This window comes from Musca autumnalis, unplaced genomic scaffold (assembly GCF_047663935.1).
Source record: "Musca autumnalis isolate F117 unplaced genomic scaffold, ASM4766393v1 scaffold_5, whole genome shotgun sequence".
Lineage (NCBI taxonomy): Eukaryota > Metazoa > Arthropoda > Insecta > Diptera > Muscidae > Musca > Musca autumnalis.
Genome location: NW_027412088.1, coordinates 76,881,682 through 76,908,386, shown reverse-complemented (window position 1 = coordinate 76,908,386; position 26,705 = coordinate 76,881,682). Strand labels below are relative to the sequence as shown.

The following is a 26,705-nucleotide window of genomic DNA, read 5'->3' as shown; positions in this document are numbered from 1 at the left end:
AATAGTCCTCTGTGATATGAGAAATTGTTTGGGGAAACATGAATACAAAGTCCTAAAAGATATTCCTCCTCCTAGGCAAGCATTCAATATAAAGAAATTATAAAAAAATTTAACAAAGAAGAAGGTCGGGATTACTTTATTTATGTATCCAAAAGTTTATTCTATATTTCACCACAAAAAATAAAAAAACAAAGGACATGGCTCTTCGTTCCTTGAACATTCCCTTTTACCACCTTTAAGGCAATACATTCGCAACTACCATTATATGGAATTTGCTCAAAATGTAGGTGTGTATGTGAATCAATGGCTTTTACAATACAAAAGAAAAAAACACGAAAAAAAAAACTGAAAAGAATGAACGAACCAGCAAAGGAAATTGCAAAAGAAAACAAGTAAAACAAAAAGTATCATTACAAAAACAAAAATTCATTCCAATCAATAATCGCCTGAGATATGGTGACGATAATGAGGGGGGGCTGGTGAGTGACACCGTTGGTGGTGATGATGGTGGCGCTACTGATGATATTGCTGCTGGGGTTCATAAATTCATGAAGATGCTTAAAAAAAGAAAAAAACAAATACTTATTCTCCTCCACAACCCCATACTTAACAAGTAAAAAAGTATCAGTCGGCTTTGCCGACAGAGATATACCCTCAGCCTCAATATATTGAAACTTTTTTTCCCAAAAAACGTATGTATTTAGGGGGTTTTAAAAATTTTGGGCGTTTGAACCGACAAAAATGTTGGATCGACATTGACCATTATGGAAGTGGATCTCCAGCCACTACATATGGTGCCATAGGGGTTTTTTACACCCTTCGGGCTGTTTGCTCAAGAAGTATGGACTTGCCCCTGAAACAACTTTTACCATCGCAATTGAGGCAGCGAATGCAAGTTGCTTCAACAAAAATCAAAGTGATTCGAAAGCAGGTCTTATAGTGAACATGTATCCGAAATTTTGTGTGGGAGGTACCGGATGGAGTGGACAAATATAGTCCATATTTGAACCTGATCTATATCTGGTAGATATATTAGGATGTGTAAAGTATGGTCCAATTCGGTCACTCTCTTCAAGAGTTATCATACGCACAATTTTTCCGAACATTTTTGAACTTTTGTGGGGGAGGTACCTGAAGGAGTGGACCGATATGGCTTATATTCGAACTTAGACTATGTTTGGACAAAATATTACTAAGGCCAAACTTTGGACCGAATCGGCAGATCCGTTCGAGAGTTTTTTTGCCCTCCAACCTCCTCACACGGTGTCATAGGGGTTTTTTGCAACTTTCAGGCTATTTTCTCAGGAAGTATGGACTTGCCCCTGATGAAACTTTTACCGTCGTATAGAGGGCAGTGAATACAAGTAGCTAAAGCAAAAATCAAAGCGATTCGAGAGATGGTCCTAAACTGAACTTTTCCAAATTTTTGTGTGGGAGGTACCCGACGGAGTGGACCGATTGAGTCCATATTAAAACCTGATCTAAGTCTGGTACACGCTCCACGATGGGCAAAGTATGGACCAAATCGGTTACTCCCTTCAAGAGTTATCGTGCGCACAAATTTTCCGAACATTTTCGAACTTTTGTGGGGGAGGTACCGGAAGGAGTGGACCGATATAGCTCATCTTCGAACTTAAACTAAGTTTGGGCAAAATATTACGAAAGCCAAAATTTGAACCGAATCGGTTCATCCGTTCGAGAGTTATCGTGCGCTCCAGCCAGCCAGACAGACAGACAGACAGACAGACGGACGGACATTGCTCAATCGACTCCAAATTGTCTGAAACACATTTCGTCCAAACATACTTGGGGTCTAAAACCATTATTTCGATGAGGCACATTTTGCCCGTATGAAAGTGTATATACCCTTCATAGCCTAAAGGCTGAGGGTATAATAATCCTCTCTATAAATCACAATCATCATCCATTGATCCACCTACCAATTGCTTTTCATAACCATTTTCAATTCGTTCAATCGAATTCAAATGAAGCAATTCAAACAAAAAAACATAAAAAAATATTCAAACTCTGAATGATTTCTGCCTTGTTTCAGGGAGTGAGAGAGGTTGGATGACAAATATAAAACGGTGGAAAAAAGTATATGTTCGCAGCAACAACAACTATTATGAATGTTTGTGTGTATGGTTGGCATAAGGACGGACTATCAAAATATAACAGCGGCAGTGGTGTCAACCATTTGCATGTCATTTCTATCAAAATAACCATAAAATATGTCCGTCTCCTCACTCAGTGTAAAATCGAATTAAAAATATTTATTTTGTTAATTTTTTTCACCATTTTAGTATTTCAAGCAGAAAAATATTTAAAACGTTAACAAACGATTCTATCTACATATATAAATAAATTACAACAAATTTAAAGGTGAAATTGGTAAACAGTGAACAAAAAAAAAAAAAAAGTTGGCAAATAAATTAAGTAAATATTATTGATAAAAAGTTCATCACCAAACAAAACGAGAACAAAATTGAAAAAAAGTGAAAACTGTATTCCTGGAATAGCAAAATTTGTGAAGTGAAATAATAACAATGTAATATTTAAGTGAATAATAAAGAATGAAATATATGGACAAAATGAAAAACCACAAACAATTTTTAAGAAATCGCAAAAATATCAACATCGCTTTTAATGATATAATATAAATCCCAATAAATGTAGAAAATGTGTTAAATCGTGTCAAATTAATTTAATTACTGCACTAATATATAAAAAAAAATAGTATTCACAAAATTTTCAAATACTAATAGTGAAAAAAAATATTAGAAATAATACAATGTCATTACAAAAATAAATAAAACAAAATAATCATCAAGTGAATTTTAAACCAATCAGTTGGAGTACAACTCATACCAAGAGGATCAACATCAACATTTATTGGTGAACCGAAATCCGTAATTTAAAAAAAAAAAATTAATTAAAAAGGTAATGATTTTCTTACTACCGAACACTATTATTATTGCAATTATTATCTTTATATATAAAAGAGCTTAGACGAAAGCTTGAAATTTTGAGTGCTGGTTGTTGTTGGTGTGTTGGGGTTTTCGTGCCCTAAATTGGCTCCTGTCCATAGGAGAAAGTCTTAAATCCCCGGCCGAAAGCCGGCTACTTAGAAAATATAATTTAAAAAAAAATCAAATTTTTTCCGTCAGCTGGTAGAGTATTCAATTTGTTCCATAATTTTTAGGCAACTATTCTCTAGATTCCTTTCAATATATTATGTTTTACTGCACTTTCAATAGCTGCATTTTGGGCATAACTGCATCAACATTTTGGTGATTTTATTTTAAATTTGTTGTAGAATTTGTCTATAGATGCACAAGAAAAAAAAAATTGAGAATTGTTTGCGAACTCAAAACAAGTACAAAATTGAACCACTCTGATTTTGTATTGAAAAGAAGTGTGCAAAACAAAGACAGCACAAGAAAAGATAATTCAAAGTAAAAAATATAACGTTTTCTCTCCCGAACATGAAATGACTCTCACTTTATTATTGCTTATGGCTGCACATCATAGGCACGTAAGCAATATTAAAGATATATGGTAAATTTCAAATTTCCTTTACAATTACATAGAAAAAAAATTAAAAACTTTTTTGGCGAGCACATCCGCGATTTTTGGTACATGGGTTACGAAAAAAATCGTGGTTTCAAATCTGTTCGCGTTCTCAAAATTTGATGCTGCACTCAAAAGTTATATGCGGTTTTACTCTCTTGTAAAGAAAAAATATTTAAAAGTTCCTATTGTGTTGTAATAAGAACATGTATATATGAATCGTTAGCAGCATTTGATATCTATCCGTAGATGCTAAAATAGTTGCTAAATTTATTTTTATTTTCGCGGAAAATCAAAATATATTGAAGAAATCTTGGAATAAATTTTATTCATTCTAAATCAGAGTCCAAAAAATCTCTAAAAAAATAATTTAAAAATACGTACAGAATCTAGACAACGCGTAGAAAAATGTGAGACCAAAATTATAAAGATCGCGTTTATAACTTGCATATTACAGCAACACCAAAGAACGGAAACTTATTGTTGGAAATTATTTCAAAAATATATTTTTGGTTAAATACGAAAAATTTGAAAAATAAATGTTGGGAGTTATTCTATTATTTCCCTAAATTTCGATCCAAATCCTGAAGTATTTTGCTTAAACTTCTACGAGAAAAGTAATTAGTCATCGTGAAAGTATATTTGCTTTCTGTGATAAGCAATAGAAATAAGAAGTAGAGAGTAATATTGAAATTACAATCAAAGAAAAAACATAGAAGTTAGAAACCGTATAATTCGCGAATTGGTTTAAATCGATTGAGGTGCATGTGCTTTTCGGATACAGGGAGTCCATGTCTATCAATATGCATGGATTTTCTCATGTTTCATTCAGCGGCCAAAGTGTGCCATCAGTTGCATCTTACTATTCAAAAAAACTTCAAGTGGGCAAAAATTACGCGATGTGCATATCGATGTGCATCCGATTTCAATGGCCGCCTATTAAAAATACGTCAATATAAATTATTTTAGACAGATTCGTCAAGAACTGCGGATGTGCCACCGCATTCTATTTTGGGATAAATAGGGATATTACTCCCGAATCTTTGTAATTTGTGACACACCTTTTTGGCAAATATTATAATCGCGTATAAAGGATTACAATTATGCAAAAATAATCAAAGAAAATCGCGGTTCAATTCGCGGAATTGTCAAAATATATTTTTGCAGATTTTCCTACTTTCAAGGTATCTATATCCGGCGTTTTAGTAGATGGATTCGACCACGGAAGAGCTCATTAGATCCGGCACGTAAAAAAACTAAAATCACGCGGGGTTCAGGGGTGCCTGTACGACAGTTGTAAATTTTAAAGCCAAAAAATAGGTTTTTTTCAGAAAATTTACTCACCAAATTTTCGCATTTGGACTCCTATTACTAGGAAGCTAGCTGTACGGAGCACACTCATGAGATATACATCGAACGACGTGGAATCGCGAGTTCTACAATCCTATAAACTAGTTTGGATTATTATCTAGGGCACCCTCTAATTATAAGAAAAATTCGAAAAACACTGCAACCAAAACTTCAATATGTCAGCATCGATTTTAGGGGGATGCAGTGTATATATCCAAAAGTCGTACACTAGAACCATGTTGCCCAAGGGGTATTGTTTAGTTCTTTTTTTGAGCACAGGTTCGAATTTTGCGTGGTTTGGCCAGAAATCAAGAAAGAACACAAAAAAACTTGTTTACTTCAACACATTTTTCCCATTTTTATTGTTACCACCATCGCAGCTTCCACGAAAATTATTTGTCCATATAGACCATATAGTCCATATAGATCGTGGCTAAAACACTTCAATTAATATAAAAATATTTATTTTTTATAAAATATATTAACAGTTCGTGACTTATTAAATGGTGAACCTCAACTTCAACGATTGAAAAACTTTTTTGAATATTACCATATGCTTTATTGGGCAAGTAAGTGATTTTAAGCTTTCTGCATTTTGGACATTTCTGCAAAAGAAGTCTTGCAATTATTGAATGTGCAGGTAAGCAAAAAATACTGTAATTTATTTTAAATTTTTAAAAAGAAAAAATTTTATAGAAACATCTTTAAACGTTTGTCCTTAGTTGTGAAATAAAACACATTTTCCTCAAAGTTGAAATCATCGGCGGGAAATCGGCGTCTGGAATCAAATGATTATATATTGTAATAAATAGGTACATTCATATTTCAAATATACATATGTATGTTTGTATTTATATGAAAAATGTATTGATGTAATACCAATATTATACCCTAGACAGACGGCAGAGTTACTTACTTACTTAGCTGGCCCATTACAGAACATTTGTTCTATAGGCCGAACTAAGAAGAGATCTCCATTCCTCTCTATTTGTTGCTTTGCACACTGGAATACCGCGCCTTGTCATCTCATCATCCACTTGTTTGCGCCATCTATTCCTTGGCCTGCCAATTCTGCGTGCACCGCCATGTGGCATGTATTCATACGCCTTTTTAGCGGGTTCATCATCGCTCATTCTTTTGATATGGCCTAGCCAACGCAATCGCTGCATCTCGATACGTTTAACAATATTCATGTCGTTGTATAGCAGATACAGCTCGTGGTTCATGCGACGTCGATATTCACCGTCAACGCAGATTGGTCCATAGATCTTTCGAAGAATTTTTCTCTCAAACACACCAAGCACTGCCATGTCTGCTTGCGCAAGTACCCAGGCTTCGGAGCCATACATCAGCACGGGTAGTATCAGTGTTTTGTAGAGCGTTATTTTTGTTTGACGAGATGTGGCTTTGTTTTTAAACTGCTTACTTAATCCAAAGTAGCATCTGTTGGCCAATACAATTCTTCTTTTTATTTCACAACTGATGTCGTTTGTTGTGTTGACGGAGGTGCCGAGGTAGACGAAGTCTTTTACTACCTCAATATTATAGGAACCAACTTCCACAGTCGGTCCGAGCTCAATGGACGCATTGCGCGTCGACACCATCAACTTGGTCTTCTCACCGTTTACCGCCAGACCCACTTTAGCAGATTCTCCTTCGACTTTTATAAAGGTATCAGTTACTTCTTTTACTGATCGACCCATGATGTCTATATCATCAGCATAAGCAAGTAACATGTGACTATTGGTGTAGATTGTGCCACTTCTTTTGACGTCTGCCTCTCGTATAACCTTTTCTAGCAGGATGTTGAAGAGGTCACACGAAAGGCTGTCTCCTTGTCTGAAACCTCTTTTGGTACCAAACTCTTCGGAGAGGTTCTTTCCTATTTTAACTGAGGACATCGTGTCAGTTAAAGTCATTTTACAAAGCCGGATGAGCTTTGCGGGAATACCAAATTCAGACATGGCTTGGAATACCTTTGAGCGCAGCGGACTGTCGAAGGCTGCTTTATAATCGACAAAAAGGTGGTAGGTGTCGATCTGCATCTCTTGGGTCTTCTCCAGGATTTGCCGCAGGGTAAATATCTGGTCAATGGTGGACTTGCCAGGTCTAAAGCCGCATTGGTATGGTCCAATAATCTCGTTGACCATTGGCTTTAGTCGTTCGCACAATATCCCTGACACGATCTTGTAGGCAATAGGGAGTAGACTTATGCCCCTATAGTTAGAGCATACAGTCTTATCTCCCTTCTTGTGGACGGGGCACAGGATACTCAGGTTCCAATCGTCGGGTACTCGTTCTTCCTGCCAGATGGTGCTAACTAGCTGATGAATACACCTTATCAGCGTGTCGCCTCCGGTTTTGAACAGCTCGGCTGGTAAGCCATCGGCCCCTGCTGCCTTATTATTCTTCAGCCGATTTATTGCTGTCTTTACCTCATCTTGGCTGGGCGGTATACATTCAATACCATCTTCTGGGATTGGGACTGTGGTATCTTCGTCGTCTTCGCTGCTATTGGATACCAACAGATTTGAAAAATGTTCTTTCCATATCCTGAGTACACTATCTGTATCAGTTACCAAATTACCTTGCTGGTCTCTACAGGAGGATGTGCCTGTACCAAAGCCATCAGTTTGATGCTTGACTCTTTGGTAGAATTTTCGGACTTCATTCTGGCTCCTGTACATCTCGATTTTTTCACACTCCCGCTTTTCCATCTCTCTCTTTTTCCTGCGGAAAAGACGTTTCTCCTCTCTCCTTTTCTCCCTGTATCTCTCTCGTGCGCTACGCGTTGCTACGGATTGTAAAGTAGCCTTATATGCCGCATTTTTCTCTTCGGTGGCAGCACGACACTCCTCATCATACCATGGATTCCTTGGTGGAGGTCTCTGGTATCCAAGTATGGATTTTGCGGCTGTTTGCATGGAGTGGGCAATGCTTTGCCATTGCGCTGATATGTTATCGGGATGAGGAGGGCTTTGATTAAGCAATTGGGCTAGTTGAGTGGAATATGCTGTGGCTATCTGTTGTGATTGCAGCTTACCGATGTCTAACTTTCGTGTTGTGTCTGTTCGTACTTTGTTTGCTACGTTTAAGCGGGTGCGTACCTTTGCTGCAACAAGGTAGTGGTCCGAATCAATGTTTGCGCCTCGGAACGATCGTACATCCAACACGCTCGATGAATGTCTTCCATCTATCACAACATGATCAATTTGGTTTCTTGTTTTCTGATCTGGAGACAGCCAGGTGCCCTTATGAATATCGAGATGATTAAATCTGGTACTGCTAACTACCATGTTTTTTGCAGCTGCAAAGTCTATCAGTCTCATACCATTGTCAGATGTTTCACTGTGGAGACTGAATTTCCCGACTGTTGGGCCAAAGATATTCTCCTTTCCAATTTTGGCATTAAAATCGCCTAGAATGATTTTAATGTCATGGGCAGGGCAACTGTCATATGTTTCTTCTAAGCGCTCGTAAAATATATCTTTGGTCTGTTCATCCTTTTCTTCAGTGGGAGCATGAGCGCAAATAAAGCTGATGTTGAAGAATTTAGCTTTTATTCGAATTGCAGCAAGTCTTTCATTCACTGGAGTGAAGCTGGATACAAGATGTTTTAGTCTCCGACTAACTACGAATCCACAACCAAACTCATGCTTTACGTCATGGCAGCTATAATACAGTGCGTCACCTTTAGGTGTTGTTGTGACGCCTTTCCCAATCCATCGTATTTCCTGTATGGCAGTAATATCGGTCTTGTACTTTTCAAGTACGTCTGCCAATGCGAAGACTGCACCTTCTCTATAAAGAGTGCGAACATTCCAGGTGCAGATTCGCAGATCATGGTCCTTAAAACGTTTGCGGGGTTCGTCAACTTTAGAGGGGTTTGTTTTTCTTTTCTTTCGTTTTTTCATAGTAGGCTGTTTTTTCTAGGGGAGGGTTACTAACCCGACGCCCAAACCCAAGTTTTTAACGTTCTTATGGGTGAACGCGCGGCACATGTTAGCTCACTACCTTTAACGGGTGTTAAAGGCAGTTCCCCAGGTGACACCACGGGGAGGTCAGTGTCCACTTGGGATGAAAGAGGGACCAAGATAAATCCTGGGCTTTGCCATGTTAAAACCGGTCAGGACCGTTCCTTGGTATCTTCCATCCCCTACGTCACCCACACGGCAGAGTTAATTTGCATTAAAAATTCCTTAATTTGAATTAACTTTTTACCCTGACAGACAGATAGTTTCTGCATTTATGAAACAGCTGTTTGTGTTTTTAGTTTGTACACAGCAGACCATTTCATAAAGTTTTACAAAAGTTCGCCAAAATATGCGAAACAAATATACTTTCTACTATTGACCTTTTCACCACGATAATGCAAAAATAAATTAAATTTATTCGCGATAGTTTTGAGTCCTTTTAATATTAAAAAATGTCTCATAACTTTAAGAAACATTTGAAGAAGATATTATTTTCGATAGAATTGGTATGGTGGGTAATGAAATGCTTGTGAAAATAAAAATTTTAAAAATAGATTTGATAGAAGGCGCGGAAAACGATTAGCTGCTAATCTATTCGAGAAAGACCACTACTTATTTGAAAGAAACGCGAAAATTTCTGATTTGTTTTCCTTTTTTATTTCTTAAACATGGAAATTTGACAAAAGACAATTGATTTTCAATGCAAATTGTGTCTTAGAGCATGAATATGCTCTCTCTCCTACATGAATATGGGCTCTCTTTTACAGCATTGCCATATTGAAATACCTAAATTCAGTTTAAATTTCCTTTGATTTTGTGCATTAAGAATGTGGATAATGCACGAATTAATTTGAATTAAGACAGTTAATGCAAATTAACGCTGCCGTCTGTCTAGGGTATTAAATGCGATTTAAATGCGACCCTCAGCCTAAGGCTAAGGAGGGTATATACACTTTGATACGATGAAAATGTGTCTCATCGAAATAATGGTTTTAGACCCCAAGTATGTTTGGACGAAATGTGTTTCAGACAATTTTGAGTCGATCTAGCCATGTCCGTCCGTCCGTCTGTCTGTCCTGCTGGCTGGAGCGCACGGTAACTCTCGAACGGATGAACCGATTCGGTTCAAATATTTTGCCCAAACTTAGTTTAAGTTCGAAGATGAGCAACATCGGTCCACTACTTCCGGTACCTCCCCCACAAAAGTTCGAAAATGTTTGGAAAGTTTGTGCGCACGATAACTCTTGAAGGGAGTGACCAATTTGGTCCATACTTTGTATAGCGTAAACTTTCTACCAGAGTAATATGAGGTTTCAATATGGTCTCAATAGGTCCACTCCTTCGGGTACCTCCCACACTAAATTTCGGAAAAGTTCAGTTTAGGGCCATCTCTCGAATCGCTTTGATGTTTGTTTCAGCAACTTGTATTCACTGCCCTCCATACGACGGTACTAGTTTCATCAGGGGCAAGTCCATACTTCCTGAGAAAATAGCATGCAAGTTGCAAAAAACCCCTATGACACCCTGTGAGGTGGTTGGAGCACAAGATAACTCTCGAACGGATCTGCCGATTCGGTCTAAAATATGGCCTTAGTAATATTTTGTCAAAACATAGTTTAAGTTTGAAGATAAGCCATATCGGTCCACTCCTTCAGGTACCTCCCCCACAAAAGTTCAAAAATGTTCGGAAAAATTGTTCGTACGGTAACTCTTGAAGGGAGTGGCCGAATTGGTCTATACTTTACACATCCTAATATATTTACTAGATATAGATCAGGTTCAAATTCGGATAAGTTCACTTTAAGACCTGCTATCGAATCACTTTGATTTTTGTTGAAGCAACTTGCATTCGCTGCCTCAATTACGATGGTAAAAGTTTTTTAGGGGCAAGTCTATACTTCTTGTGCAAACAGCCCGAAGAGTGTAAAAACCCCCTATGGCACCATATGTTGTGGCTGGAGATTCACTTCCATAACGGTCAATGTCTATCCATTCCTTGTAGTATCTCCTCCACAATACTTTTGATCTTTAATCCTAATCAACATTTTTGTCGGTTCAAATGCCCAAAATTTTTAAAACCCCCTAAATACATACCGTCGGTGTCATGCTTAAGTGTTCCATACGCCATTTTTGACATTTTGAGATAAAGGTACCTTACAAGGTTCTGAACCATGCTCTTTCAGATTTTTTGGTCGGTTTTTCTCTTTCTCTTATAGTTTCTGAGATATTCAGATGCCAGTATGTTCCATATCCGCTCTGTGACCCAAAAAATCTTGTCGTTTTGTTCCATATCCATAAAGCCTGGCGTATGGAACAAAACAACTTTGAAATTTTTAGGTCCATATCCATGTCGTTTGGCGTATGGAACAAAAAGAGACAAAAACGAATTGTTTCGCACCAAAAATGATGGCGTTTGGAACAAAAAATTTCCCCCTTTTTGCCAAGTTACGAATAATGTGGCGTATGGAACAAATTGTTTTAAAGGACTTGGTTTAAAAACTGAAGAATAATAGTTTCTAAATCCAAATAGTTTTGAATATTGTATTGTTATATGAAAACGAAAATGTATCTATCGATTAAACATAAATCCCAAGTTTAAAGACAAAATTTTGATGTAAGTCCACAAAAATATACGCAAAAACGTCCATTCGACTTGAAGCTAGTGTGGACACCGACTACAAAAATGGTATTATATAAAAAATGCGTTTAAATGTTTTATGTTACATTAGAAATGCAAGATATCTATCCGTTTTGTCCGATCGAAATTTTTACCACAGAAAAATAGTGATAAGTGGAGTCAATCCCTTAAATAAATGTTAAGGAAACCTATAATAATCGTCCTTATTGTATTAATATGAGAAAAATCAATATTTCATTTAAAGTCCTGATTTTTAAACTCCACAGTAGCACTTCTTATAAGGGAGGTGGAACACGATTGATAAAAAGTATTTTGTTTTAATGATTTTATTAATTTTCTCGTTTAGAGTTAAGCTTAATGATCTGAAATTATTTGCAAGTGAAAAAGGAAAGCCATGGACTCGAACCCACATAGTCACCAAATTACGTTACCTGGTTTCATTGGTGGTAAATAAAGCAAATCTTCGGACGTATCGACTATGTAATGGCTTCTCTGTCCTAGAACTTATCGTTTTTCAAAAGCAAATGTGTTTTTATACATTAACGGATATTTGGCCGTTGAAATGTATTTTCTTCACGACAACCGTTTTTTGCGATGCCTTTGAAGTTATGAGTTTTGGCTTTGAACGCTAACACGCCGTGACAACATTTTTTTGATATGTTTTCAAGGACGTGGGTTCAAATCCCAGCCGGGCTCAGCCTATTTTTTATTTTTGAAATTTTGCCTGTTAGGGCGAAGATCATTTTTTTTTTTTTTTTTTTTTTAAATGATTTTATTAATTTTCTCGTATTTTGGTTGAAATGTGACAAAACGTGTTCCATGTGACACAAACGGCCAAAAAACATGAAAAAAAGATTCCATGGAACAATTCAGCAACTTTTTGCAAGTATAAAAATTGACCATAACTTCTAGACTATCACAAATATCTGACTAAAATAAACTACTGATATATTCTATGAGTTTAGTTAAGTAGAACGGAGCTCTTAAAGTATTGGATTATTGCACCATTTTTATCCTATATGGCCTTAAACATTAACTTGAGTTTTTCTCGAATCAGGCAAATGGCGTATGGAGCACTTAAGCATGACACCGACGATACGTATTTTGGGAAAAAATTGTTTCAATATACACAGGCTGAGGGTATATCTCTGTCGGCAAAGCCGACTGATACTTTTTTACTTGTTCCTTGTCCAATAAAATATTTCCATTCACCTTTTTGATTAATTATAAAATGTATTGGGCATTTAATTTACTAAAAAGGCATTTAATTTACAATTTCTTTAAGAAAAGACAAAACACTGATTTATTCACTCACTTTACCGTCTTTGCTCAATGATCGTCTCTAGAACAATGAAGAAAAAATACCAACATAATTAATACAATTTTGTTTTTCTTTTCTTCTTCGCTTGCTACGTTGGTTTACGACAAAAAAGCACGAAACACACGTGCTTTACGCATACACATCACAAAACTTCTGCGTCTCCTATTATACCATTCACACAGCTCTTTATTATAAACCGGCATTCCGCAGCCGCGAGAGCTCTGTTGTCACTTTTTTTGACAAACATCCTCTCTCCGCCTAGAAAAATATGTTCTAACATAAAAAATATGTTGGTACCCAAACATATAAAATTGAGATATGTTACAAAATGTTGCAAACATATATTTGTTTGGACCCAAACAAATTATGTTTGGATCCAAATCTTTTGGATCCAAAGCCTCAGATGTTTCACTGTGGAGACTGAATTTCCTGACTGTTGGGCCAAACATATTAAACTTCATAATTATGGCATTAAAAATGTCATGGTCAGGACAACGACCATAAAAATATCTTTGGTCTGTTCGTCCCTATCTTCTGTGGGAGCATGTGCGTTAATGAAGCTGATGTTGAAAAATGTAGCTTTAACTGCATTGTAGCAAGTCTTTCATGCATAGGGGTGAAGTGGGAGACCTGATGTTTTAACCTCTGACCACCTACAAATACGCAACCAACCTCATGCTTTATGTCATGGCATGTAATACAGTGCGTCACTTTTAGGTGTTGTTGTGACGCCATTCTCAATCCATCGAATTTCCTGTGTGGCAGTAATATCCGTAGTGTATTTTTTAAGTTCATCTGCCAATGCGTTAATTGCACTTTCTTTATAATTAGTGTGAACATTCTAGGTGCAGTTTCTCAGATCATGGTCCTTAAGACTTTTGCGGAGGTCTCCAGCTTTAGGGGGTTTGTGTTTCTTTTTCTTTGTTTTTCATAGTATGTTGCTTTTTGGAATGGTGGGTTACCTAGGCCAAGGCCTAGCCCAATTTTTTAACGTTCTTATGGAGAAAGCGCGGACATGTTAGTTTACTACCTTTGAAGGTTGTTAAAGGCAGCTCCTCAGGTGGCACCACGGGTTTTGAATTTTTAAATTTAGGCATCTTTTACTTGGGTATTTAGGTCCACCATTCCTTTTATTTGTTTTTTTTTTTTTTTTTTTTTTTTTTTTGGGCAGCCATACATATACATATATCCGGCTTATTTTTTATTTGGTTTTCTATAAATATTATTATTGAATGTAAGATCCTCAGATATAATATTTTTAATAACACCTTTGAATAGTATTTAAAATTATGCAATACAAATTGAAAACAATTTTTACAAAAATCCAACAATACATAATAATTTTTAATTTAATGCGTAATGCTTCTTTGAGACAGACAGACTATCAATGGCAACTTCATATTTTCATGTTTAGCAGCCATATGTCATTTGAATTTGTATAAAACTCATACAGAAATTATTGTTACAGAGGGGGGTTACATACAATCACTCAACATGAAACCTATGTATGAGCAATTTAATTACATACATACACACATTTGTAACCATGTCTGTAACAGATGGGTGATATGGACAGACTGCTGTCATAAGTAGATATGTATGTATGTATGCATAGTTGATGTAAAAAAAGTTTCTTTGTTTTTGATTGTGCCCGTATTTTCAAAAAATTGTGCGACTTTACAAGCCATCTATTAGCTACCTGACTGGCTCTCTTATAGGAAAAAAAAACACTTCTACTTCATTTATTTTATTGTTTTTATTTTTAAGTTTCCCCCCACCATCTCTAGCCAACCTTGTTTTTGTTGTTGTTTTTATTGTTACCGTAATAAATTACCGAATTGTTGTTATTTTTCTCTTTGGCTTTTCTGTTTAATAATAACGCAAAAAAAAAGAAAATGAAATAAATACAGCTAAACAACACTAAACACAGTCGTCACCCCTTCATACTTGATAATAGCTGCTTGGTCGACCTGCTTGCCTTCCTATGTTTTAGCCAGTCCAACTTCCTTTCATCCCACCATTTAGCCGGGCAAGCAAGCCAGCCAGCCAAGCAATCGGCCAAATTGACGACTGGCCCCAGTCATCTATTCTTCATCCGTTACTGCACGAACAATAAGGTGGTGATGACGGTGGTGGTGGTGGCACGTTTATATTGCGTTGCATAAACGTATCACTGCCACAACGACGACGTCGACGACTACAACGTCAGCGTCGATGCCGACAACTTTACAATTACTATGCGAAGAAAATACGAAATATTGCTGGCGAAAAACAAGGGGAAATTCAAAGTATTTGGCGACACTAACTTGCAATGCAAACTCGAAGCGCACATAACCTTACTCACGCACGCATTCGCCACATAGTACATTGCAGGGATGGATGTGTAAAATCTTAAGGTGGGAATTTTTAACGATTTTTAACCGACCTTTAGAACAATAAGAATGGATATTTTTAAACGACAAAAGGCATGGAGTTTAAACAATTTGTTAACTGGTCATTATACCCTCAGCCTTTAGGCTAGAAAGGGTATATGGCGAATAACAAAATTCCTTTACAATTCCATTTGAAAAAAATTAAAAAATTTTTTTACGAGCACATCTACGATTTTTGGTACAGAGGTAAAGGAAAAAAATCCGGTTTCAAATCTGCTCGCGTTCACGAAATTGGCCAATGCGCGCCAAAGTTATAGCGGTTTTTATTCTCATATAAAGAAAAAATATTTTAAAATATCTCTTTTGTTGTTATGAGACAATGTATGCATAAATCGTTAACAGCAGTCCATATCTATTCGTAGATGTTTAAATAGTTATTAAATTTATTATTATTTTCGCGGAAAGTCAACAAATAATAAAAAATTTTGAAGTAAATCCAAATTATCCTGTCCCAGAATCCGTACAAACCCTCAAAAAATAAATTAAAGAATATATGCGGAATCTAGACAATGCGTAGAAAAATATGATACCAAATTTATAGAGATTGGGTACATAAATTGCATATTATAGCAACAACAAAAGAGAAAAACTTATTGTTGGAAAATATTGTTGCAAATATTTTTTTGGTTTGATTCTAAAAATTAGAAAAAAATATTTGGGAGTTCTCCAACTATTTTGCTAAAATCCCATAGAATAATGAATGTATACAGTTAAAACTTCATCAAAACATATGGTTTACCATCGCGAGAGTTTAACTGATCACTGTGATAACTTATAAGGGTAGGAAATTAAGAGTAATATTGAAATTACAATCATTCAATTAATATTATAATTAAAAATCCTGTTATTCGCGAATTAGTTAAAGTCGGTTGATGCGCATCCGTTTTTGGATACAGCGAATCAATCTCTGTCAAAATTTATGCATATTTCGATGTTTCACTCAGGGGCCATTGTGTGCCACCGGTTGCATCATACACTGCAAAAAACCTTAAAGTTGGTAAAAATCGCGCAATTTGCATACGATTTTGATGCGCATCCGGTTTCAGTAGCACGCATCAAAAATATGTTTATCTACACATATTTCAATCAGATTCTTCAAGAACCGCGGATGTGCCTCCACTTTCTATTTTTGGTAAAAATCCTATATTACTCGCGAATCTCTGTAATTTACGACACGCGTTTTCGCAAATATTGTAATCGCGTATAAAGGATTCCATTTACGTAAAAAAATTTAAAGAAAATCGCGGTTTGGTACGCGGATTTGTCAAAATAAATTTTTGCTGATTTTCCTATTTTCAGGGTATCTATATCCGAGGTTTTAGTGGATGGATTCGATCGCGGATGGGCTCATTAGATCCGTCGCGTAAAAAAACTAAATTCACGGGGGGTACAAAGGAAAATGAATGACACTTGTAAATTTTAAACGCTAAAAATAAGTTTTTTAAAAAAAATCACAAATCAAATATTGGATTTTAGACTCCAATTACTAGGATGCTGTAAGGAGCACACTCATGAGATATGCATTAAACGACGTAGAATCACGAGTTTTATAATCCTAATGTGAGTTTTGAATATTATCTTGTTGCGCGTCCGAATTATTAAAACAATTCAAAAAACCCCGAAATTCCGGCTTCAAAATGTCAACATCAATTTTAGGTGGATGCAGTGGATATATCGAAAAATGATACACTAGTATCATATTGCCCATGAAGTATTCTTTGAGTCTTTCTTTGGGCATATGTCTATAAAATGTAAGGTTAAGCCTAAAATCGGAAGGGAGCATAAAAAAACTTGTTGGCTTCAACCCATTTTTACCTATTTTTCTACATTGATGCCAACACAGCTTCCACGTAAATTAATTTTAATGGTCGACCTTATGGGATTCCTCCTAAAACACTTCATTTTAAAGAATTGTAGTCATACTTTATAGAATATGTTAACAGTTCGCGAATTCTGAATGGGTGAAACTCGGATTCATCGATTGTAAAACATTTTTGTTTTTCGCCATATACACTTTCATACGGGCAAAATGTGCCTCATCGAATGGTTTTAGACCCCAAGTATGTTTGGACGAAATGTGTTTCAGACAATTTGGAGTCGATTTACCAATGTCCGTCCGTCTGTCTGGCTGGCTGGTGCGCACTATAACTCTCAAACGGATGAGCCGATTTGGTCCAAAATTTGGCTATCGTAATATTTAGTCCAAACTTAGTTTAAGTTCAAAGATGGGCCATATCGGTCTACTCCTTCAAGTACCTCCCCCACAAAAGTTCGAACATGTTCGGAAAATTTTTGCGCACGATAACTCTTGAAGGGAGTAACCGATTTGGTCCGTACTTTGCAAATCGTGAAATTTCTACCAGACTTAGATAAGGTTTCAATATGGACTCAATCGGTCCACTCCTTCGGGTACCTGCCACACAAAATTTCGGAAAAGTTCAGTTTAGGCCTGCTCTCGAATCGCTTTGATTTTTGTTGTAGCAACTTATATTCACTGCCCCCCATACGACGGTACAAGTTTCATCAGGGGCAAGTCCATACTTCCTGAGAAAATAGCCTGAAAGGTGCAAAAACCCCTATGATGTGTGTAGTGGTTGGAGCGTAAGATAACTCTCGAACGGATCTGCCGTTTTGGTCCAAAATGTGGCCTTCGTAATATTTTGTGCAAACTTAGTTTAAGTATGTTCGGAAAAATTGTGCGTACGATAACTCTTGATGGTCCATACTTTACACATCCTAATATATCTACCCGGTATAGGTCAGGTTCGAATATGGACTATATTTGTCCACTCCGTCGGGTACCTCCCACACACATTTTTGCATAAATTCACTTTAAGACATACTTTCGGATCACTTTGATTTTTGTTGAAGCGATTTGCATTCGCTGCCTCAATTTCGACAGTAAAAGTTTTTGCAAGGGCAAGTCCATAATTCTTGAGAAAAAAGCCCGAAAGTGACTGGAGAGCTCGAACCGAATACTGCGTTCTTCCACACTTTGGATAGGAGGAAGGAGTGGACCTTCCGATACCTCCCCCACAAAAGTTCGAAAATATTCGCTAAAATGGTACTCTAAATATTGTCGAAACTCAGTTTAAAAAAGCCCTATCTATCGATATACCCGCAAATTTTTGCGCTTTAGTCCTATCCATATTGTTTTGAAAACCCCCCTAAGAACGTAAGTTTTTTTTGGAAAAAAAGTATTTCAATCCACACAGGCTGAGGGTATATCTCTGTCGGCAATGTCGACTGATACTTTTTTACTTGTTTTAACAATAATCGTACACTTTTCAAAAATGTTTTAACTGATCAAAACCGTGGATTTTTTAGATTTTTTCAACCAACCAACAAGCATGGATTTTTAAAGCTGTTATACCGTGCAATGTGAATTTTTAAACATTTTTTAACTGACAAAAAAAATGTAATCGACCAAATTTTCAAACTACCAAAAAGCTTTGATTTTTATATGTTCTTTAACCGACCAAGAAGCGTGGATTTTCGCACTTTTTTTTAAGGACCAAAAAGAGTGGATTTTTGATCTAAAAATAAATTGTACAAATTTTTAACCGACCAAAAAGTGTGGATTTTTAAACGAAACAAAAGCTTAGTTTTTTTGTTTTCTAAACGAAAAAATTCGTGGATTTTTGCACTTTTGCGTGGATTTTTAAAGTTGTTAACCGACCAAAAAATTACGATTTTTTATAGATTTTTCGACCTACCAAATGGCGTGGGTTTTAAAGTTTTTTTAACCGCTTTCTAAAGGTTCGTTAACCAAGCAAAACGCTCAACTCGAAAGAGAATTATTTCAAACTGTGGATTTTAAAAGGTTTTTTACTGAACAAAACCCGTAGATTTCTACAGAATTCTTAACCGACCACAAATTCTGAATTTTGGCAAATTTTTCAAACGACCAAAACCGTGGACATTTATAAATTTTTTACGCGACCCTTTTTTTAAACGACCAAAAATCGAGAATTTTTATAAGTTTTTTAACCGACCAAAAGTCGAAGATTTGTACAGATTTTTTAACCGACCAAAAAGCATGGATTTTTTAAGTTTTTAAGCGACCAAAAAACGTGAATTTTTAAAGATTTTTAACCGGCCGATCGTGAATTTTTAATGATTTTTTGCCAACGGACTTGGACTTGTTGTTCCTGAAATCTACGTACGACTGACGTCCACACATGCTTGAAATCCTCAAACAGCGTGGCAGGACCTAATTTAGTGGAGTCCTCGACTAATATGTGAGAAGATACTTAGTCCTTCAAGGGTCTTTGGTACTGGCGACATAAGCGAAATAGGCGATTCACCTTTGCTAGCTTCCTTGTCCGGCTTTAGTAGCGCGACCTTCTTACCCATTTTCCAGACTTCGGGAGCGATGAGTGTGGCTATCGACAGGTTGAGAACTTTAATGAGATACTCCACTCCTGGCACATCCAGCTGTTTCATTCAGCATTACCATGGAGATTCTATCACGGTCCAACGCTTTCGATGATTTAGCGTTCCTGATGACATTCGCATGGTGGTTCATCCTTGGCATGAAGATATCTGATGCGACGTAGTACTCTTCTCTTCCCCTGTCCCTATCGCGGTGTTCGTCCAACTGTCAACTGATATGACTTGCGCACCTCTTAGGACCGGTCAACGTAACGTTAGATCTATGAAGCGGTGATTAGTGAACTCTCTGAAATTCTGCCAATTAGCTTTCCCATGATTGACGAAAGTGCGGCGTTCCGAGGTGATGAAATCGGGCGGTCTGCGGATAGAGATGGTCTGATCCAAGATACACAAGTGTTGCCAGGTGGCGTCGTTTGTCAGACCAGGTGACACTATGGTTATGTCTGGCGAACTGTGACACTCTCCGCTAATTCTGTTAGTTGCGTCCTTGTTGACCGTGCAAAAAGTAGAGCTGTGGGCGTTTCAGAGGACCGAATGCCACAACTCATGATGAGCATTAAAGTCGTCCCCCAAGACCAATGGGTTATGACCTTCCAAAAGCGGGCTAGTGTTAGACTTATAGTCTGGAGTACAGATAATTATCGACGTGATGGGTACGATCCACAACTGCATTTCGTGGTCCTTCACATGGATAAGTGCAGAACAACTCCTTAGATGCACCCACTGCTGACATATATTGCATCTCACCGAAGATTGGATATTTATGAAGATGAAGATGTCCTGGGTTTTTCCGTCCCTACACGGACCAAAAGAATCTGGAGCAGGCATTCCGAGATATGCTGCACTTAACACAGAAAAACGATACAAATATAAACATACATATGTATACTGAGGTGGCAGCCGCTGGCCGGAACATGGATGTTGTGTTGTTCCGGGTCAATCTGGAGAACCCGCTGCGGGGGATTGCCATAGGCTTAGTGGGAGTATATTTGCATATTTCTCTCTCGGCTAGAGGTAATAAGACTGATTAAATAGCCAATCATTCGCATACGGAACGATTTCAATGCCGTCTGGAGGGGGTGGAATAAGGAAAGTTACAGGTTAAACAGTTCTGGAGAGTTCCCCAATGGGGGGTGCTTGGCGAACACCCCGTACGACTGGCGTCCACACATACGAGTACATATAATTGATAATCCAACATTTCAAAGTTGACCGGATGGTAGTCTGCTGAATGCCCTTAAACAGCGTGGAGTGCTTGGCAGTAGCAAAGGTCTTGCTAAGCCGTATCCGTCTAATATGCGTGGAGATGGCGTATACATTCAATTATACCTCGGCAGTTCCACACATGACTGAAATGCACTGGTTATTAAAGCCACGCTCAAGCAAGATAGGTCTATGTTAAACAAAATATTGCAACAGGAAGGCTAGTCTCCCACCTCCACTTCTGGTGCTATCCTTCCGTAGTGCGTTGTAACCATGACAATGGTGTAAGCTGTAGTTGTTGTTTAACTGCTTTCCTGAAAAACGCATCTTTTGACTCGGTTTCCCCGCCTTGTGGATTTAGGTCACCGTTACCTATTTCAGTTAACTCCGCCACATTTTAAAGCATATTTCATAGCATAGCATATTCCTTGATGTATGCAGGTCACCATCAAGATACCATGCAACGGGGGAAAAGACCCTCTAATATTAGATCCAGAGTCTCTAGTCCAGAGACTGAAAGAAATTATGGTTCTATAGCCCAGCGATAGGCGGCGGGAGCTTACTGCTGAGAGCAAGTGAGCGTAAATTGCAATGCATTTTATATTGAAATTTACGGTCACTTGCTTTCAGTAAGTCAGTGTTTAGACACACAAATTTCTCGGGAAAGTAAATTGAGTTTTTTGGGAGAGAGCGGAGAGGAAGGAGCTCCTCAATACTCTTTCCTACCCCCTATTGCCTAAAAACTGAATTTACTTTCCCGAGAAATTTGTGTGTCTAAACACGGACTAAGCGCCCGCCGCCTGTGCTACTGTAGACCCTTTCTGAACGAAAGGGTGCTTCTATAGACCCGTTCTGAAAGAGAGGTTGCTAGACGCATTCTGAAAGAAAGGGTGATTTAATAGACTCTTTCTGAAAGAAAAAGGGACTTCTATAGACCCTTTCTGAAAGAAAGGTTGCTTCTATAGACCCTTTCTAAAAGAAAGGTTGCTTCTATAGACCCTTTCTAAAGGAAAGGGTGCTTCTATAGACCCTTTCTGAAAGAAGGAGTGATTCTATAGACCCTTTGTGATAGAAACGGTGCTTCTATAGACCCTTTCTGAAAGAAAGGGAGCTTCAATAGATTCTTTCTGAAAGAAAGGGTGATTCTATGGACCCTTTCTGAAAGAAAGAGTGATTCTATAGATCCTTTTGTGATAGAAACGGAGCTTCTATAGACCCTTTTTGAAAGAAACGGTGATTCTATTGACACTTTCTGAAAGAAACGGTGATTCTATTGACACTTTCTGAAAGAAACGGTGATTCTATTGACACTTTCTGAAAGAAATGTAGGTTCTATAGACCCATTCTGCAAGAAAGGGTGGTTCTATTGACTCATTCTGTAAGAAATGGTGGTCCCGTAGACCCTTTGTGAAACAAAACGGTGCTTCTATAAACCCTTTCTGAAAGAAAGGGTGCTTCTATGGACCCTTTCTGAAAGAAATGGTGATTCTATGGACACTTTCTTAAAGAAAGGTTGCTTCTATAGACCCTTTCTGAAAGAAAGAGTGCTTCTATAGACCCTTTCTAAAAGAAAGGGTGGTTCTATAAACCCTTTTTGAAAGAAAGGGGGCTTCTATAGACCCTTTCTGAATGAAGGGTGCTCCTATAGACCCTTTTTGAAATAAAGGGGGCTTCAATAGACACTTTCTGAAAGGAAGGGTGCTTCCGTAGACCCGTTCTGATAGAAAGGGTGCTTCTATAGACCCTTTCTGAAAGCAAGGGGGCTTCTATAGATTCTTTCTGAAAGAAAGGATGGTTCTATAGATCCTTTCTGAAAGAAAGGATGCTATGGACCATTTATGAAAGAAAATGTGCTTCTATAGACCCTTTTTGAAAGAAAGGGGGCTTCTATACACCCTTTCTGAAAAAAGGGTGGTGCTACTGATCCTTTCTGAAAGGAAGGGTGCTTCTATAGACCCTTTCTGAAAGGAAGGGTTCTTCTATAGACCCTTTCTGAAAGGAAGGGTTCTTCTATAGACCCTTTCTGAAAGGAAGGGTTCTTCTATAGACCCTTTCTGATGGAAAGAATGCTTCTATAGACCCGTTCTGCAAGAAAGGGGGCTTCTATAGACCACTCCTGAAAGGAAGGGTGCTTCTATAGACCCTTTCTGAAAGAAAGTGTGCTTCTATAAACCTTTTCTAAAAGTGTAACAACTCAAAAATTAATAAACTAGCTCCACATGGCTTACAAATCAAGTGCGACCTATAAACTGCATTGAATTCACAAGTAGAGCTCAGATTTTCTCGATTTTACTCGCGGGTGAAAATACGTGCCAGTGGGATTATTCGAAGAGTACAATAAGTTTGCCCTTTTGTTTTATGTGGGATCACTGGCGAGTACTCCTCCTTAAATAGTATGTGCGGGAGTCAAAATACTCGAAATAGAGTAAGAGTTTACTCTAATAGTGAAATCGAGTGATGGAAACTTAGCCATTTCTTTGCGTATACTCGAGTATACTAGATTTCTTGTTTTTCTACTCGCAGCAGCACTCACGCTCGATTTCGACTAGAGAGTGAAATTCGCTCGAATTCGAGCGTGTATTTCGAAGTTCTTGGGTGCCACCGTGGTGCAATGGTATGCCCACCCGCCTTGCACCAGGAAGTTCGTGGGTTCGATTCCCTGCTAGGCAACATCAAATTTTCAACGATGGCAAAATATCTCTCAGTAATGTTGGCGACATTTCCTGAGTATTTCAGCCATGTAAAAATTCTCTACAAGTGGTGTCGTAGGACAGGCCGTTCGGACTCGGCGATAAACTGTAGGTCCCATATCATTGAGCTAATATGAATCGAGGTGTACTCATTAATATGAGAGAAGTCTCCCTTGTCCCGTGTGGGATGTTGTGGAACAATGTTTTTGTTTATTTCGAAGTTCTGGTCACAAGTGTTGTTCTGCCGACATCGAACAATAGCTTCTCACTTTTTAAGTAACGGAGGCCTTTTCCTAAGTGTTTCTGTAATTCGAAATAAATTATTTGTTTCCAACTCTGATACTCAAAACTTCTCCACATTGAGAAAATAAAACAATATGGAAAGCAAAAAACAACAACAATAGTCAAAAAGTAAGATACATTTTGTTGTTGTTGTTATTACTTGATGTGGCAGTAGCTGCTTCACATAAAATCAAGTACAACGTTACATACATAGGTACAGGAATCATACATACTTACGTACATACAGACATATCAATATTGTACGTAATTTGGCGTACGTTGGCGGTGTGATAACTGAATGTGTTTGTTGGACGACGAAAACTGCTGGGTCGGATGGATGGATAGATGGATGGGGATGTACAATTTTTTAGTTATTCTTCGTTCTGTTATTGTTTTGTGTCGTTTTGCTTTTAATTCCAAATTCCTTCCCCTTCGTTCGTTGTTGTATTTGATGTATTTTTTGTTTCTTCTTTCATTCCTTTGCCCTTATAAAAATCTCCCATTCTGCTCAAGTTCTTTGGGGAATGGGATTCTTCAATTCTTCAGTTGTGTCGCTTTTTTTTGCAGAATTATTTTTCCGTTTTTTTCGTTTGTTTGATTTTGTTGGTTTTTTTTTGCATTGCCCTTTTCTGTATCATTTGTGGTGGTGGCAGTGTTTGCCAAAGGTGGCAGCACTGATGATGTTGTTCGTGCTGTTGTTGCTGTGTGGGGGTAAGGTTAAAGTCGCTTCTGGTTAGGTACCATCTTTCGTTTGAATTGATTGCATGAACATGTTGTTTTAACGCTTACAATAGCAGTTTGGTGCACAGTGTTTTGTGGAAGTAATTAAACAATAAATTTTGATTTGAACAGATTTAGACGGCTTTGTAAATAGCTAAATTATATCCTTATTCGTCGGCATTTTCATTGTTAGAGCAATGACATGCTCATCTTCGGTGGATTCCCATTCCCTTCTCTGGCTCTCTGGTTAGATCGACAAGAATTTCCGTATTCTCTACGTTGAAGAACGATTCCTTTTCTATCCCCTTTTTTTGGCTTTCTTTGCGAAAGTCTGACCACCTTGGCCAACTTGTTTTTGGTCTCTTCTGCCATTACAATAAGACTATGCAATTTTTCTTCTTCTGAGATTTGGATTCTTTAGTGGTTTCTTCACCCTCAGTATCACGACGCACCTTCTCAGAGATATTTAAATATTCGGTAAGCTAGATTACTTTAGACATCACAATTCCGCTATCAACTCATCATATTCGGTCGTTCGTCAGCTGCAAGACGTGCCCTCAACAAACGATTCAAACCATTAGTTAGCCTAACCACTTCGGCATTCAAAGCCTTGGCTGTCATGGGTTTCTCAGTCTCAGGCATATCATTCTTTACATGCTTTCTGGATTTCTCGCAAGTTTGAAGGGTCTTTTTGTCCTCATCCATAGCTATGAGTTGTTTAGAATCTGCTAGTTGTCCGAAGCTCATACACGCTCGTCCACTTACTTCTGAAGGTCACGAAATGTTGTTGGCATCTGATTGCTTCGATACTGCAGCCAGCTGACTTTAGACATGCTCGCTCATACACGTTATCGGGAGAGACTCTCAGAGTAATGTACAAAATATTTTGAGCCACAATGCTTTGGACGTACTCGGTCTGGCCTTGATTAATTGTTTCAATCGCCCGAATGATAATTGAGCAAGACGCCTTTTCGTAAACTTTGATCTTCTTTGCTGATGCAGCGGGCTGCAGTTCTTATGACTCCATATCTTCTTCTAGTTGCTTACAGAATATTCTCTTTATTGAGGCAAAATTTTCAGCTTTCTGACATGTGGCGAGCTTTCTATCTAAACATGCTAGAAATTCCTAAATCAGTGGCGGGCGCCAGAGCTGACCATAGTGGCAGCTCATGACCAGCCGAAGACGTTAGATAATGATGGTCATTCAATGCTGATTTCCGACATCCAACCTTCCAAACGATGTCGCTAGTTGAATTGCTAATTATCTTAATGGTTGGCAAGCCTTCGTTAAATTCCGAGGTTAAATGTCCAAATATCGAAAGATGAATATGGAAGGACAGTGAAAGACCCTCTTAGAATTGCACGTCTAACATGAACTTCAAACCTTCATGTCGTCAATCGTGGCAACTGTCCGCAAGCTCGGGCATGTAACAGTTTTTACGTATCGGATTTTGTGTATAAATTCACCAAAGGACCGACATAGTCCAAGGATATAATTTTGGGAGTCAATCACTTCGATAGTTATTGGACCAACCTACCATTTTATTTTGTCACAATCGGATTTTTAGGGCCTTTGGGTTATTATGTCAGGAAGCATGGGCCATAAAAGATTTATAGTTGTATTCGGAATCACAAGTGATACATTTGACTCTACTTAGGCTAAATTTTTGAACTTTCATAAGTGAGGTCAAAAGGAGTTGTCCGATATAGGCAATATTCGAACTGATTAAAGTTTGAGAGACATTAAGATGTACAAAGGTTGGACCAAAGGTTGTTTGGCCACCAGGAGAATTTTTAGAGCGCTTGGGTCATTATGTCTAGAGCCATAACATAACCATTGTGTCACCTGTAGTGCGATTCTGTAACTAGTTAACGGCAGAATTTTTAATTTCTACCGATTTTTGTCGGTAATGAAGAAATAGTAAGTGAATTCCACTACTGGTCTGAAAAATGACGTCATTTGGCAACCCATCGCTTCTTTTGAATCAGAACATCTCCCTATAATCGTCGCTATCAGCAAGCCGCCCGTCTTCAATGCCTCTGAACTTGGCCTAGTTCACAGAGTTCACTAATCACCGCTTCAGAGATCTGGCCAATCCTTCTGATGTTCGGGTTACACAAAGGACGTTA

The 26,705-nt window shown here is 37.8% G+C and overlaps 1 protein-coding gene across 3 annotated transcripts in view; it reads left to right on the top strand.

Moving 5' to 3' along the window:
• Positions 1-26,705, top strand: part of tou (bromodomain adjacent to zinc finger domain 2B toutatis) — a 402,453-nt gene that overhangs the window by 96,385 nt on the left and 279,363 nt on the right. The window contains exon 2 of one of the 3 annotated variants that reach the window (XM_073956131.1): positions 2,304-2,940. The exons of the other annotated variants lie outside the window; for them this stretch is intronic. The gene's annotated coding sequence lies outside the window, so the exon portion shown is untranslated. The remainder of the gene's footprint in view (positions 1-2,303; positions 2,941-26,705) is intronic. 3 annotated transcript variants of the gene reach the window in all.